We start from the raw sequence: 16,873 nt of genomic DNA on the forward strand, positions 1-16,873 counted from the left end.
CATCAGCAATACTTCCCCAGTTCTCTGCCTTCTGCTCTTGCAGGGAATTCTACTGCCTGGATTTCGAATGGAATAGTCTTGAGATGAGGAAATTTTGTAGCTGGGTGTAGGCACACAGCCCTCCACCCCCTGCCCTCCAGCTCAGCCATGAGAAGTGCACCAGGGACCAGCATCCCAAACAGCCTCAGGGGACCTGCTTTGATACACCAAAACCCCTGACTCCCAAACCCAGCAGCCTGGTCTACCCTGCCCTACCCCAGGAGCTGGTCCCCTACAGCTCCCATTTATCTGCTGTGTCATTCACCCTTCCTCAAGTCCATGCTTAAGCTCTCTGTGCCCGAGCAGGACCCCATGCAGCTCTCCCAGCCACAGAGCATCAGTCTTGCTGCTTCTAAGACCCTCTCCAGGTGTTGTTTGCACGTCTGTATAGATACTTTCAGCAAATTGGTCCATATAAATGTTCCTACAAAACTGCTATTGTCATTCACTCCATTCAATAACAGTCAAAATATTTCCAAAACTCCAGCCGCCCAAAAACTGGATTTAAAGGTGTGGGATATGCCAGGAACCAAAACAAAACCTCTGAATTTCTAATACTAAAGATTTCTCATTAATCTGATACAAGGACAAGAAGAATTGCTCTAGACATTTATTATAGTAGTTATGATGAGAAAATTGGTCTTTAAAAAGTAGGAAGAAAGTCAGTGGAGTGCCTTGGGTCAGCTACTTTTTTAATTACAGTTTTCTGCTAAAATATTCTGTTCCTACATTAACACACTGCGTTTTAATACACTGCTATGGCTAGGAAAATCTTCAAGTAGTAAATGCTAATGAATACAAACCAATGCAACCGATTACCCTGTGGGTTCTAGAAGAGCCTTTTCTTTCTTATTTCTTTAGGTTTATGGGAGCAATATTCAGATTTTAAGATTATTTTTCTCATATGGGAAGATGTATTAATGGCCTTTCAATCTGAAGTGATTCATTCCTTGATGGAGAGGGATTCCACAGAGAGATTCCAGAGAGTGACCTAGAACACTCTCTCGGACCAGCATAACTGATTTAGCTACAGGTCTGCCATTTTGACTTTGCTAGAGAGGTGTTGTCATATGACTAATTTTTTTTCTGCAGAAAAATAAAAGCCATTTGTTTTTAGTCCCAAGATACCTGTCCTTTTTTATGAAAACAAGCCATGGAATTAATCAGCTATTTTTGAGGTATCAAAATGGAAAAAACCTAATTTGCCTCAAAGAGAATCAACAGAAGTTGCCTTTTAACATTCAGTCTTAACCTCTCAGGGATTTGGAGGGAATCAGGTTATCCTGTGTCATCTTGCCCTGCTTTTTTTTTTTTGATGGATACTTATTTTTGATGAATACTTCTGATTTCACCCTTAGTGGTATATAAGGAACATCAGAATTGTACAACAGCAGTTTTTTCATCTCTGAATAGGACTTTCCCATATCTTTTAATCAATTGAATAAAATTCAAGTCTGATCCGTGGACTAATTACCTAAAATTAACAAGATTTGAGTATTATTGACATAGATAGGATTGTTTTAACTGATACTAACACACAATCTCCCCACTTTATAAGACAAAACCCTGCAAAGCCGCAGTTACTAACTGAGCTTATTACTGCATCAACGATTCCCCTCCTGGTCTCTACAGAATAAGAACATACTCAGCCTTTCAAAGTGAGAGCTGCTAATTTAGATTTAATGAGACATTTTCATTCATAATTATCTGGAATTTATTTAGTCCAGTGTTGCAGAAACTCAAATGTGTTTCTGTAAGATCAAATGCTTTCTCATCAGTCTGACAAGCCATGCACCAGCCTTTGCTCAGCCACATTCACGTTGCTCAAACAAGCATCTCCAGATCCTGACACCAGGGTTTAGCCAGATGACATACCTCCAGCTCGAAGGGATCACGCTGGAGAGCAGAGGAGTGTTTTCTTCAAGAAGTGTCCTCCCTCCAAAGGCCTCCACTCACATCAGAGCCTGGAGATGATTATTTGGACACACTTTGCCTCCCCACTGATTTTATGCTGAGCTTAGTTCAAATGAGCCTGCACACTTAGGTTCCTAATTTCAGTTTTGCTATTGTCTTTCTTTAAGTTTCTACCTTAATCCAATTTAGACACACTGCTCTTCTAAGACAAGACCTCCAGCTAAGACTACTTTTGTGCTGCAGTGTCTCCAGGGGCTAAATTCTGTCTCTGTTTTACCTTTCCCTGGAGACAAAGAGTAGGAACAACTAGAGCCTCCTGACAAACTGAAAGCTATCAACATATGTGAATAAATAGCAAACCTGCCCTCTTGTGCTACCTGCCAAAAACATTCACACTGCAAATTATCAAAACACCTTTCTACAGTATTCACCCACATTCCCACTCATTAACCAAAGCAATCACAAAGCACAGTGAGATGTAGACCTGAATTTTGGAGGTAAAAAGTCCATCTTTCTCCAAGATGTTAGGTTCATCAAAAACGACCTTACCAGACAGTAACTGGCCTAGGACTGCTCTTTATCCTCAGCCAGTTGAACTAATGACACTGAGTTTATGGTGGCAATGAAAGAAGGAAAAGAAAGGATGATGCTTGTCCAAAAAGAAATCTACATCTGTGTGAAAATGAGCAACTAACTTGTACATTTTTCCATCCTAAGATATTCTCTACCAGGGATAACATAGCTCTACACAAAATACTGTCACTGGAAACAAACACAGTCAGTTTGCATGCAATGTACACGTATAAAAGAAAAGAAAGGCAGTTTGCATGCAATGTACATGTATAAAAGAAAAGAAAGACTCTACTTATACAGGAAACCTTATGCTTTCCAAGGCACGGTGTTTCTTTCAGCATGACTGAAACTTTGGTTTCCCTCAGTTCTCTGGACAAGCCCTATAAGGTAACCTAACTGGGCGACTCCATCTCCTTCTCCTGAGCCTGCATAACATGCATTATGCAAAAATACCTCAAGACCTCAACCACAGGACCTCTCCAATATGTGCCTAGCTTTCCATGTACACACAGCTGCTCTGAAATCAGTTAAGATGAAGGAGATGTATCCAAGTGCTGGCCTGAGTGCATCCTAACTTCACAAACGACACTTCTATAAGGGTTTCTAGAGGAGAGACTCAGAGCTCCAATCTAAGCATACTCCCAAAATAGGAGAAGCTGTCCTGTTGAACACATCATCCTCGTCAGAGGGACTGGATATGTAAACAGCGGGATCAGTAAGCCATCAGCAGTTGTGGGAAAACTCCACCCCATCCACCCTGACTTTTGACCACTCAATCTTCTGCTGTTTATATCAAAGAGCTAACAGAAATAAATATGTGGGATTGAAAAAATAAGAATAAACATGCTCTCCACCTCATCCCACCCACGTTGTCAGAACCGTAGGACATTGCTGAGCTGAAGTTAAGAAACAGGGCAGTAATAAGAGCTGTATAGCCACCCTGCACATGGAAGTCAAGCTCATGAATCATTATTTGTCTGAAATCAAGTTACCTGAATGGCCCCTGAATCATTGACAGCCTTCCAGGATTCTGCTAAGGAGGATAAGGGCAAAAAGCATCACTTACCTGAAGACACCAAAAGCCCTTAAAGAGCTGCAGGACTTCTGAGCAAGGATGTGAAATTTAGTAATGACACTAAGAGCTAAACTTGTTAAGTGCAGTAAAGAGCCATTTCCCCAAAAACCAATTCACATTTTCACCAGTGAGTATCACTGATGGTAAAAGGGAAGCTTTATTCTGATCTTTGCCATTTCTCATGAACCTAGCACTAAGAATTCAATAACAGACAACTTAATCTGTCCTCACACATAGATTGGGAAAATAGGTACATTCTAAAAGCTATCTGATCTTGAAACACCATTTAATTGGCCAAATGATTACCTGATAAACTGTCCAGGAGAACACAGAAAGCCAGTGTTGGGGACAGGGCTGCAACCAGCATATGAGGCTTAGTCCATCTTATCAGAGATGTTACTCAGAGTGTAAACCCACAGTGCCAGTATGTGATTACTACAGGTAGCAGTGATCATTGGAGTCTAGTACTCCAATCATCATCCTTTGTCTGGTACACAAAGATTTATTCTGTGCATCTCAGGCACATTCTAGCCATCCTCTGAGAGCATCCCGGGATTGCCCATTTTGCTGATTGTATCAGTTTTCCTCACAGCCTTTGCTATCACAACAAATTAATGAGCTGAACTCGTCTAATCTTTCTTGGCAAGGCCTGCAGGATGTAAGTATCAGGTATCCACTGTGACAACTGACAGCACAACAAAGAAAAGGTGACCTACTCAACATTCATCCATGCTGACAACTCGTGGCACAAAGCAGCTACCCTTGCACAGGGGGTGAACAACTGAACCATCTCACCTCTAGCACAGGCGGCCGCAGGGGTGCTGTGGGTTGTGCTCAGGCTGCTAACCAGCCGCACTGCCCAAAAGACTGCGAGAGCAGATGTTAATGCTGCAGGATCGACCTCAGTAGCCTCCTCAAAGCAAAATTCCTGCTAATTCAAGGGATTGAGCACATATGGAATAAAAACGATCCAAAGTTTAAACGCATGTGCTCTTAAAAGCTGAGATAGGCACGTAATGGAATAAACAGAAAATTTAAGGCAGACCAAAAATACAACATGGACACATACATGAGAAATAGCTTCAGAAGGCAGTGTCTAACAATTTTCCTAATACCAAAACAGTCATGCTGGCATGTCTGAAAACCCAGCTAGTTGGCACTAACTAGCAGTTTAACTTGAGCTCAAGCTCCACACAGAAGCCTAAGCCCGATTGTTAGTTATGAGCAAGCAGTGACTAAGGGATCTCAGTAAAGTGTCATGGAGAACAGCAATATCAGCATTTACAGTAGGGCTTTTCTCAGCTGCCCAGGATTACCCAGACATTGGGTATGGGAAGAGGACTGCCACCAAGGCCTACCATAATTACTTTATAGTGAGCTTCTCATCAAAATGGCCAGAAATGTCAACCTGCAAAATGGGTGCATTGTAATGGCTTGTCTGCTTTCCTCTGTTCCTCCATTACTAAAACTCTTTTTCAAATACTGGGCTGCAGGCTGGACAGAGGTCAAGAAGCACGTTTGGGGGAAATCTTTGAGAAAAACATCTAAACCAAAATGACACGCTTTTCAAGGAATTTTTTTTCCTTTTATTTTTTTAAATCACTAGCATTGGAAAATTCATTCAATTTACCTTGAAGAAAATTTACTTTTGCTGTTTAAATGACAAATGAGAGGGGGAAAAAGAAAAAAAAATGAGCAGCAGCACATAAAGACTCCATCTGGAAACACTTTTGGAAATTAAATCCACGCAATGCAGAAGGGTTTATTTTCTGGCATGGTACAACACTGAAGTTACTACTTCAACTTGGTTTTAGAATTAGGGCCATGAAGCCAAAGTCAGGAAGCTTCCAAGAGCACAAGAACATGAATGATTTTCCAATGTCTGTAATGAGGCTACCACTCCACAGCTTCTTCTGCCATCACTGTTCCTGAAGTTTTCTCTTTATACTTCATCATCCAACAGGTTTCCAGAAGGACTTCCCTTAAATAAAGGCGCAAGTACCTATCCCTTTATGTATTAGGCAATGAACGACAGTGAGAAATAAATTCCTGTATGACACTTCAATACACACACACAGTGCCTCTGTATAACCCTACAGAAGACCCCACATGATGCAGAAGATTTGCCATGTTTCCTCTTCATTCTCCTTGTGGAATAAAACCTTCACTTAGGACACCCCAAGTGCCAGATCTGCTTCCAGTATGGAAGAGGCTATTTTTTTGGAAGGGACTGACACTGCCCACAGGACCAAATGTCTCCAACCACTGCCACTCCCAGCTGCTCTGTTAGTGCCAAGTATTCGGGTTGCTTGCAGGCTATATTGCTTATGAGTCTCTGAGGGCACCTTGGACATGGGTTGAATTTATCCCCGTGCTCTAAGGGACTATAAACCTGAGAAAGACAGAAAGAATTTCTGTCTTCAAGCAGAAGCAGTAACAGCAAGCCCTGGGAAAATGAGATCTTGCTGCAGTGTTCCCAGGAGAGCTCCATCGCACAAACTCTCATTTTTTACAAATTATCCTTTGAATGCATCTGAAGCAAAAATTAAAAGGGGTGCCTACTTAAAGCAGCTAACCCTAGAGCAGTCACAGACCTGCCTTACAGAGCTTTTCCATCCATGCAAAGCAGCCCTCAGCTCCCATCGGTGCCCATCTGCAGATAAGCAAGCCATGTGGAGCAGTCTACCAGCACCCAATAGATCAGAGCTGTATCAGAGCAGGGAGGAAAGATGAGTAACCAAACCAGTGGTCCTTATTAAGTACCCATTCCGAGTATTTGAGCTGATCACCACTCTTACTAGGTGGCATAGCAAAAGAGTGTCTGAGGCTGGAAGGTCCGAAGTTACTTAGATATAATAGATCAAATGAGTGTCTTAAACCCAATTTGGAGACAAGACAACACCAAGAGTAACTGGTGGAGTTCAGGCAACATGAACTTCCCCTAGTTATACCTACTTAAAACTTCTGCATTGATTTCAGGTTCACAGAGGGGACTGCAGTGATGGGACCTTGTACTGACCGAAACCTGGATCACAGTAGCAAGACCTACGTCTGAAGAAAATGGCCAGACATCCCACAGAAGGGACAGATGGGAAGCCATGCTCCATCCACTCTTTATACAGACATGGGGCAAAGGTACTGCAAGAGCACAGGGCATGTAACCAGCCTGAACCTGCAGCAGAAAATAATGAAGATCCAAGATCAAAAGCCGGGAAACGCCGAAGATCCAGCATCTCAGCATCTTCCCAACATCTCTGAGCACTGCAAGCAGAAGGAATCTAAAATATTGCTAGCAAATATTGTGCAGGCTCACTGAGAGTTACATCATTACCCTGACATACGGGCTGTCGTGCCCTGGGGAACAGGAAAATGAGCACTGCAATATCTGCACATCTCAGCACAGTGTTAATGTTCATCTCTTTTGCTAGTCAGAGATATGACAGCTCTGCAGCAAGTGCAGAGGACACTGCCACTATGTCCTTCCAAAACACAGACCAGAGCAACTTCCCACTGTCCCTACTTGAAACAGGACATAGAAGCCGCTCCATACGTTAGGGGTGGGCGCAGTCACACCTACACCTGCGAGCCAACGCAGAGATACCTGGCCCAGCTTCAGGGTCCTCACCCATGGTCCTGCCAGCAGGGAAGCCACAGCTTGCCACGCATGCCGCCGGGGCCACCCTCCCCGTAGTGCCTAAGTCCCAGTGTGACTGCACGGGCTGCCCCTCTGCGAGCCCCTGGTTAAAGACAGATGCAGAAAGAACTCCAGCAGCAGCCGCAGCAACCCACAGGACTCAGAGAGTGCGAGCAGTCAAACCAGAAAGAAATTACAGGGCTTGAAGCTTTTGAAATTATAGAAGATGGGCTTTGTATTTCCACATCACCTGGGAGAACAGCATCATGCACTACACCCTGCCATGCCGAAATCCGAATGTGAACACAGCACACTTTGCACACACCTTCCTGCGGGCTTCTACCTCCAATGATTTTGTTTATTTCTGCATCTCTTGGAAAGAGCACATGCTTTAAGTATTCTGAAGAAATCAGTTTTTCAGACACAACATGAAATCAGAACAAGTCCTTCTCTGCACCCCTTGTTCAGAGGGGAAAGGGAAAAAAAAAAATCAAACAACTAAAATCAAGGATTTTCACTGAGAGGGAATTGCAAGAATCTGACCAGCTGAACTTGAAAGGTTTTCTCTTTTTCTTTTTTTCATTTTTTTTTTTTTTATTTTAGAGACCGCCATTGCATCCATGTGAAGTCCTCCTTACAACCTGACAGGGGAGTATGGCCTGTAGGTAAATCATTTAAACATTCTCCAGTCAATCCATGGAAAACACCATCTGAGCCAGACAGAGCAGAAAGAAGATTATGCTTGTTAAATATGTCTCTTATACAGGAAAGAAAAACAGCTACAGGAAAGCAATACATTACAAATCGAAAATAAGAGAAGTTGTTGCGATGGGTTATAAAGTAAAATAAGGAAAATTAGGAAATTAGTAAAGGAATAAAACAGAAAAAAGGAGGAAACAGCAACCAGAGGAGTTGATACAAGAAGAAGGGTTTGGTGGCTGGCGGCATCTAAGGGCCAGTTTCATTTGAAAGTATTAGGAAAAGGCTGAATCCCACCAGTGGTCCATCACTGAGCGGGAACACTGGTGGTGTTAATAGTACAAAAGAGCATTTATTCACTAAATGACAGTAAGAAAATTCCATTAGTAACCCAGCAGGAAAAGCCAAACAAGTTTTAAAAGACTTGGCTAAGGAAAAACTTGCCCCACTGGTACTTCCCTTCATTACACTCTGAATGCTGCATTTGCAGCATATCTGTGAGTGGATATTTTTCATTGTCAAAATAATGAAAGAGCTGCAAAAAGATTTGATTAAGAAAGAATGAAAAGATGATTAGCATTAACTATTTCCAACATCATGGAAAACAGCTTGTCAGACTAACCTGGTATCTCTTTCATGAGATTAAAAGTTTGGTTGATACACATAATGAAGTCATTGTAATATACTTAGACTCTAATATATTAGGGTTTCTGCAACACATTTGACTTGGTACTGAATGACATTTTGATTAAGAAGATATAGCAATAAAACTACACTCAGAAGACACTAAATGGATCAAACACAAGATAAATGATGTGTCTCAAATGTAACAGCAAATGTGAAACACTCATCATGTAGATATGCTTCAAATGGGATCCTGCAGGGACCCATTCTTAGCCCAGTGCTATTTAGCATTTTTAGAGTGACCTGGAAGAAAGCATAAAATCGATATACATGGAGACTGGAGATGATACAAAGCCAAGATTTGAACAGCTATGAATAAGAAAGAAAATGGCTCAGTGATCAGAAGTCAAAAGACTGCTTGACAAGCAATGCATAAAAAAGACTATGTTCCACTAAGGACCAAAATGTGAAGTCATAAACCTAGAAACATAAGGGGCAGGCCTTATTTACAGGACTGTGATCCATGACACAATAATTTTAGAAAAAAAAAAACAAACGCTGAACTTCCTCATCACAGATGATTAGCATAGAATGTAATAATTGCAATAGTTGGTTGTATAAATGTAATATCTGCTAGTGATAGAGAAGTTTTAATACCTTTGTATTTGTCCATCAGGTAATACCCTCAGTTTAGAAATTACCTTGAAAACTGGAGGGAGTTCACAGAAGACACAATAATCAGTAAGATATTGGAAAACTCATTTGAGTAAGAGATTCCAGATTTAGTTCAATACACCTATTGTCTGGTCATGAGCAATTGCAGAAGCCCAAATTAATACAAGGAATAACTTTAAAAGATGCTTCTTATGCCCCAAAATAAAGGCTTATCTGGGCACTTTTATTTAGCATGTAATGATTCCAATTCAATAGTTTAATTAAATGGTGAATCAAGGTATTTTAAGAAGTCCTTCTAATTAAGTTTCCTTATTGACCCTGTAGAAACTCAAGATGTAAACTGACATTGTCACAGGTTACAGATGATTACATAAAGATCAGTACCATGATGAGATGTACATCCCTTCAATATCTAGAAGCTGACACATTCAAAGTAAAACTAAGACTTAAAAAAACCCCACAAAAAACAAAACGCAACAGAAAACCCCACCCAAACCCCACAGTGAGGATAGCTAATGAAGATCACAAATCCCAAGGCAGCAGGAGAGCCTCCATTGCTAAAAAGGTATTTATCAGCATCAGACACCTTCCAAAAGGATGTCACGTGAAACCAAATGTGAGTTCATTGAAGCCCTATATAATGGAGAACAGACCAGATTTCAGTGGTATCGTCTGGCCTGGTTATTTAGGTATTAGCTCAAAAATTCTACCCTGTATTTTTCCAGAGCAAACCACTGAACGTGACCATGCCATCTGGTATCATGGCACTGGAGATTATGAGGCACTGGGGGCCCAAAATAGGATGACCAATTTAATTTCATTCTGAATCTTACAACAATCCCCCAGGAATAAAATGTGTAATCCAATAAGCCTCCCAAATCTCCATAGTCTAATCACATTATTTAAAGCCCTTTTTAATCAACTTATATTATTTCTTCATTAATCACATTTATGCTGATTCAGATCAACCTCAATCCTTAAATTTCGCAACAAAGTTTCAAAAGTCAATAGAATAAGGTAACCAAAGTGCTTCGATAGTAATACTTTTAAAATTCTGATTGTCATTCATAATTGAATTATTTAATAGGTTGAGATAGAACACACAAAGCCAAAGATGAACTATGTGGGCAAGCTATCAGCATTGTTTTAGCTGGTCTACAACACACTTGAGGTGAATTTTTGCCTCCGGTCTGCTGTCTAAGGGTCCCAGCTTCCTGTGAGAGAGAAAAGCAACTTTCAGCACACCAGACGATACATTAGCTCCTCCAAGGAAACTGTTACCAGTTTAGGAAAGCATCCTTGACGTGTAGGAGTTTGTACAGCTGGTGTGCAGGCTCTCCATGGGAGTACAGGCACCACCCCCACAGGAACCCAAGAGACAGATCCCTGTGGCAGCCCCAGCACTCCCCTGCATGGGTGGGTGTGCAGTCCACCTCCCCATGCATGTGGTATGTCCATGGACTTGGGTTGTCCTGTTTGTGCTTTCCTATCCAACAAGCTTCATCACAAAACCAGGATTAGGGGAAACTTTGCTCCTCTACAAGGTGTATGGGTGCAGCCTTGTGTTTGTACATATATACATACCCAAACATTTCTGAAGTATTTTACTCCCATCTACAGTTTTTTAGCTTTGCAGCTATGTGCACAGTGTATACAACATGTTCACCTTCAACACCCGTAGGCTGAAAAGCTAGGTTGTAGGTATGAAGCAGTCTGCTGATATCAGACCAGACTCTGTCCAGCCATGAAACATGCCACTACACTGTAATGGAGCTGGCAGGTCTAAACCTGACATACAAGTGAAACAATGATTTCAGGGGTCTACTTAGCGACAGTGTAACAAATTAAACATCTCCCTTAAAGCCAAACACAGATTTTCCCAATAATACAAAGGAAATAAGCACTCAAGAGACAGCTGTGGTAGCCTCATTAAATCATATTATATGCATCTAATAAGTAGGCGTATTCCAAATTTTTGCCAATGCAGATGCTGAATGTTTGCATTACTCAGTGAAATCAGGAGTAAATGATGCAGGCTACAAGAGCTTTGATGAGCCTCCACAGAAAACTGCATCATCATAAACATCCCGTTTATTTAAAGAATAACTGATTTGCTATGGTGATGCACTCCAATTTTTATCACATTTCTTTAAAACTATCCAACTTCAAGGGCAGAACCTGCTTGCTTCCAGGAGCCATCTCACAGAGAGACAGATCAGGTGTGGTTTGGGGTTTTTTTAAATAAATACAGGACTGCAATAGTAATGTAATTTTATTCTGGTCATACATTTTTCTAAATAATTATAATTCCTATTTCTTGCAAGTAAATTAGCTGCATGCCTAAATATTATGGTCCTTTGGGTTTCACACAGCACATGCATTTTTAAGGTTTAAGTGTATCAGCAACCTGGTGTAATTACTTCCATCCAGCTAATATTTAAAGGTTATGAATTAGTGGCAGTAGAGGTATTAAAAAAGAATAAAAAACTAACCACAGTACTGTAACTGCAACATAACTTAGTACTTTATGAGAAGAAAATAACACCTCAAATCTCCAATTGTTTTGTACACTTGTAACATTTAGAAAATGTTGAGCAAGAAAAAAATGTTGGGTCTGCTACCAGAAAAGTGGAAATCCCCCTGTCTTCTAGTTCTGCTTAGGACAGTCGGAAGATCCTTCAGGAAACACCGTCTGCTCTGGATTTGGACTTAGGGATTCCCATAAGACTCAGAAATGTTTCTTGAAACACAAATGTCAGTACCTTCAGAGAGAAGGGTGCCCCTGCCATGGTCTCCATCCTGCCCAGCATGGGGCCACAATGCACTGTGGGGTGATGCACCGCCATCCCTCTGCCCTGGCGTACCAGCTGAGCTGCTCCACTGCTGAGCACCAGCTTTTGGTTCTGTTTTCATGCAAAAATGCTTCAGGGCTTTCAGCCAAAGCACACTGTCACAGAAAAACAGCACTGCTGTGCTTAACACACCCAGCTCAGTAGTGCACAGATGTCACATGGATGTTACTAACAGGAGGTCACCTGTTGTGGTCAGACTCAGGAAGGTAAACCAGGCTTCATCCCTGAGCACTGTAGCATCTCTCCAGCTGCTGGGAAGACTCACATCCACACCAGGCAGCTGATCCCTCCCTGCAGCACCCGAGAGTAGCTGGGTGCATTACACAGGAATGACAAAACCAGAGGTGTTGGGCAGGAGCTTCTTAACTTATCTAAAAAGAAATGCCAGGATATGAATTTAATCCTGCTTTTCTTCAGGAGTTTGTTCCATTGCTATTGGCACAGGGAGAAATCTTCTTCCACTTTGAATCAGAGACCAACTTCATACAAATTTGATGCCTACACATTTCTTTTAAGAAAAGCAAAGGCTCATCTCCTCTGTCAAAGGACTAAAGAGACAGCCAAACCTTTCTTGCAAGAACTCTGTAGAGTGCCTAGGCTGCAGGGAAGTTGGATTCATTTCTGCTCAAGAGCACAAAAGCCCCTGAAAGCAAGACCTGATGGACAAGCTTTGACGTACTCTGGAAGGACAGCCCTTTAATTCCTTCCTGGTGATGCTGTGCCCCTTGTTTGGAGGTGTAAAACAGGCACTGTGGCACCCACAGGGCAAGGATGGGTCCCCGCCACCATGGCCACCATGTTCCCCTGGGGACATGAGAGTGCCGAGTTCCTGCACCTCACAGCCCCATTGCTGAGGCTCACCTTGTCTGGTGGAATGCCATGACCACTAGACTTCGGTGACGTTGAGGACAAACACCTCCAATTAACACTCATCCCCCTCACAGCTGCGTGGCAGACATGTCTCCAGCCATGGTGTGCACCACAGCAGCCCTGGGATGGCCACAGAAGCACCCCTAGCCAGGGGGTGATATGCACCACAGGAAAGGGGGCATTTACCAGTGGGGATGGGAGCAGCTTTTGGGAATCTCATGTTTTGTATCTACCTTCCTGAGGACAGAAAGCCACGGGCCACATTGCTAAACCACAAGCTTCCCTTATCCTCTCCAGTTGCTGTTAAGGCCAGCAGGCACACTCCCCAGAGCAATTTGAGAAGGACCTAAAAGACATCTGTTAAACACTGGCAAAGTTTAATATTGCAAGTGTGCGCAAATGATGGCAGGAGCATGGCATAAGTGAGCTATGGCTCAGAAGCCAGGACAAGAAGTGTGACTTACGCTGCAGAGAATTAAGCAGAAGCCATGCCTGCCAAGCAAAGTTGACACTTTCTGCATTACTACACAGTCACGACAAGGATGGAAGCTCTTTACAGGAAGCATAAAAAGCCTGAAGGAAAGGTATTCACAGAAAATTGCCACTAACCATTAGGAACCACTTTTCCGTGGACAAAAGTCAGCTCAGACTTCAAAGTCCATTCAAGGGGTCCTTTAAAATAGATTATGATTTACAACAACCGTGTGATTTAGCAGTTGCTCATTTTAAGCTTTAACCTTACGAACACTCACCCACACATGTAGTTCCCACGGCCACACTGTTCATTTGTTAATATCTTATCCAGCACAGAAGAGGGGTGCTGTGCACTTGTTCATCCAACACCTCCCCAAGTCCTTGCTAAACATCAGTGCTCAAGAGCTCATCCTTCCCACCAAGCAAACACAGACTCTGAGTCTGTTGGTGTGGTTTTACATAAGCAGGTATGTTGCAAAGATAGATTTTAAGGCAACGCCTTTTTCATCCTCTAAAAGAATTAGCTCCCTCTTTACTTCTTTCTTGTTACTTTTTATCAGTTACTTTAGGTAGGTGTATGAGGAATGAACACTCCCCAACACACTGCTCCAAGGTACATAACGGGTACACGAATACACCTCCATTTAGCTGCAGGACTTGCTTGGACAAAGAGAGCAGAGGCAGGCAAGGAAGGGCCCTGGCAGGCAGCGGTGAGTGTCCCATGCCCAGGGGAGCGGGGGACCCACTCATCCTCACGTGTGACTGCTCCAAGCCCAGCATATTTTGGAGAAGGCAACTTTTGAGCGCTCTGTTTTTATAGATGACACTATTTTTTTTTTTTCCTAGCTGGTGGCCGCAGGAAAATCATATTGCTGTAAATATTCCATTTTGCTATTTTTTAATGTGTCTGTCTTTTAATCGAAGACTAAAAAAGGACAACAATTTAAAAATTACATCGTGTTCTGAAAATTATATAATTCATTTGCTTTGCCTGTCAGCTTTTGGTTTCAAAGCTCTTCATGAAATTTCCAGTCTTAAGCCTAAAGCAAAGCTTTATGCAATGAAGGGCAGATGCATTTTATAACTGTTTAATTATAATAATGAAGACTTTGGTAATGCATTTAAAAGAACTACAGTATAATCAGGGCTGTATCCAGAGAACTGCTTTGTTGTACCCAGGAGAATTTGTCTGTCTTAATTAAGTCTCCTCTCTCAGACACAGAACATAGTGACTCTTTCATCTGAACTACCTTATATAATTGCACAGCAGCTCTACTTACTGCATATGGCATACATTGTTTTTCAGTGCAGTTTCTAACACTATCATCGTGCTTCTTAAAGCAAAAGTACAGAAAACGGCCTGAACAGTGTGTTTATACATACTGAATGGTATGCACATGGTTCAGCCTCATAGTGCAGCAAGGGGGGCAGCAGTAAAATATGAATGCTCTATTGCTATTAATAATCTCAATCAGAATGAGTTCTTTTCGTTCACACAAAGCAATTGTTCCTTACTTACCTGGATGTAATGAAAGCAGAATCTAGACCACAAGAGCGATGTATGAGGTTCATGGAAATCACACTCTTAATCATACCATGTATTTTGGCTACATTCTTTTAAGGTATATTTGGAGTTAGGAGAACAGGACGAAACACTGTGTAGCAGCAGGTGATTTACAGGTAGAATAAAAAAAAAATCCATTAGAACTACCATAGTCAGTAAACTCCACAGCTTATTAATTTCAGTGGGTTTTGTCTCAGCTGCTTTCCGATTTTGAATCAATATTGAAGCTTAATGAAAATATTTTCCTCTTTCTGCGTATACATGAACAAAACGAATTCAAGCTTTTTTCCAGACAATGTTTTCAGCTGGGATCATTATCCACCGAGAGAAGAAAGACATTTTGTATGCAGTAAAGTGGCAAGTATTTTTTAACTATGTACTTTGGAAAATAATATGTTTCTAACTCATTTTCCAAAGCCGATTAAATTATCTGTCAATGAGTTCTTCAGCTTCTAGGTAAATTGTGGCATGTCAGCTACTCTGTAATTGCCGAACGTTCTCCACTGATCAAAGCATACCGCTGTAGCCCAACAAACTGAAATGGCATTATTGCCCTCATGAAAAATGAATGCTTCATCCTGAAACCATTTGCTGGGATCTGAAAATGCAAACACCAGTCTAAGACTCCCAAGCGTGGTCATTCAGTGAGCACTGTGCAGCACCACACCGACACAGAGAGGTTTTGGTTGTGCTGTTTCTGTGTTGAAAGGCTGTTGTTGTTGGCACAACTCAACCTTAATCATCGCATTCTTCCTGAACCCTGACAGTAAACAACTTTCTCCTGTAAATAACAACACACCCTAGAATAAACTCACATGCTACATTAATAAAGTGTGTGAAACTACAAAAACCCCACCATCCAGAAATTAGCCAAAACCTTAAATTACAAGGGATAAATTTGGAAGTGGTCGAAATACACCCTTTGATTTCAGGGTCAACCTGGCTATTGGCAGTGGTAAAAGGGAAGTCACTAAACCTGTGAAAAACAGAAGGCTAGAGCATTTCTAGAATATTAACTGAACTGGGCTCTCACCTTCCAGCATTTATAGCTTACTTTTGGTGGCACACACATTCTTGACACCTTAACGCTAAACTTTGGGAGTTTTCTCTTTTTCTGCTGCCTGAAAACACAGGGCTTGAAATAGAATTTTGAAATCCAAGACTGGGTATGAAGCAGGTTTTCCTTGCATCCCGTTTCTGAAAAGCTCAAGTACAGCTGTCACATATCACTGTATACAGAGATAGAGGTACGTATACATCGACCCCTGAAGCAACAGAGGCGACTCCAGCGTACCGTTCACTCGAAAAAAGTTCTGTTACTTTGCTTTGCATGAAGCACAGAGCTGATGATACATCCCCAACTCTCGCTGAGTCAATGAAATGTTTAAACACAGATCTACTGTATTCAGTGAAACTTAGAAGATATTTTAGTGCTTTGCTGATCTCAGAGATTCGCCCACAGTTGTGCAGGAAGTAGAGGAGCTGTGAACACTGCTGACACACTGTTATATGGAGCCACTAAACCACCCGTTTTCACAGAATGCTCCAACTCTGTAACAAATCTACACATTTTGTAAATCACATCTTCATCATAGTAATATGTCAGCATGTAGTAAAAATATGTCAAACAGTTGCCTTAGTAAAATAAGGAGTTGCTTTGCAAGAACAGACAAAGACACTGCACACCATTCCTGAATGTTTTTTCAACTAGACTGCTTGGGATATCTTCAGGAAAAACAAACTACATATCTGAAAGTTAATCCTTTTCATTTCTGACCATAAACATGATCGGAGGGCAAGTTAGAGAAATGTGCTTGAAACCTCTTAATGTAAACCATATCCTTTTGACCATGAGTTCCCCAGTAATTAAGCAAGATGTA

This window comes from Eurypyga helias, unplaced genomic scaffold (assembly GCF_000690775.1).
Source record: "Eurypyga helias isolate BGI_N326 unplaced genomic scaffold, ASM69077v1 scaffold11731, whole genome shotgun sequence".
Taxonomy (NCBI): domain Eukaryota; kingdom Metazoa; phylum Chordata; class Aves; order Eurypygiformes; family Eurypygidae; genus Eurypyga; species Eurypyga helias.